The following is a 1,122-nucleotide window of genomic DNA, read 5'->3' as shown; positions in this document are numbered from 1 at the left end:
AACAAGACTTTGTACCCATGAGGAATGAACTCGAATGGGGATTTTCTCCTTTGTTTTGAGAGGAGAAAACTAAAGCAACCTTCTTCCACGAGGAATGATCTCAGTGGGGAACTGGAGAAAGAAGATGTTTTCTGCTTATGGGTGACAACCTACTTGGAGAGATGACACGCCCATATTTGTTTCTTTTTCTTTTCTTTATTTCTCTTTTCTTTTTTTTCTTCTTTTTTCTTTTTTGGGATAGATATATCCTGAACAAATGATTTTAAAGCATACACTGAAAAATGCAAGAATGCATAAATGATGCAAATATGTATGAATGATGAATGTCATGAATGTAGCATGCATGCTGACGAGACTGACAGACAATGAAGTATATACTGGAGAAGGACCGACGTCGCGATACAACCAGATACTTGGCAAATGTTTTTCAACACGGTGTAGATAACACAGGTGAACAATGCTGTGTGCTTTAAACTTCTCTGGGGAAGATGAGCATCTTTTCTTATTGAGAGGGAAGAACTTCTTCACTGGAGATGGAAAATCTTCGTCACTGAGGATAGGAGAGCTTCTTCACTGGGGATAGAAGAGCTTCTTCACTGGGGATAGAAGAGCTTCTTTACCTCGAGGGGTAATTGCTTCAAGAATTCTTTTTTGGGACAAGAATACCGTTGTCTCAACAATTTTTCAGGGAGAATCCTTTTGTTCATCCTATGGAGACGACTGCTGATGTTCCTTCCGTTGTTCACAACTCAAAGGAAAATTTCGCTTTTATTTTGAAAAAGAAAAGTGAAGTAAATTCATTTAAAACTTATTTTTTTCTTTTTTTTTTTTTCAAAAACGAATAACACAATTAAAGCGTCATTTTGCAAGCTAAAAGAAATTAGAGATTGCAAACAAATGGGCACAAGGCTCAAATTTATTTAATAGGATGGAAATCCGCTAAAGGCGTGATTCCATGGAGTATTTACAAAAGTTGGAAATGGTAATTATGCGGAAAAGGCTACATTGAGAGCAATAACCACTATCCCCATAACAACTTTGAGTTCCAACTGTGTTTGTCGCTTCAGATTGATAATGATTTGATCGAAGATCCTTTGATGGAAAAAGACTCCTCAGGTGACG

Source organism: Vicia villosa, unplaced genomic scaffold, assembly GCF_029867415.1.
Source record: "Vicia villosa cultivar HV-30 ecotype Madison, WI unplaced genomic scaffold, Vvil1.0 ctg.003070F_1_1, whole genome shotgun sequence".
NCBI lineage: Eukaryota > Viridiplantae > Streptophyta > Magnoliopsida > Fabales > Fabaceae > Vicia > Vicia villosa.
The sequence above is the reverse complement of the archived record's forward strand: the minus strand, read 5'-3'. Positions refer to the sequence as shown.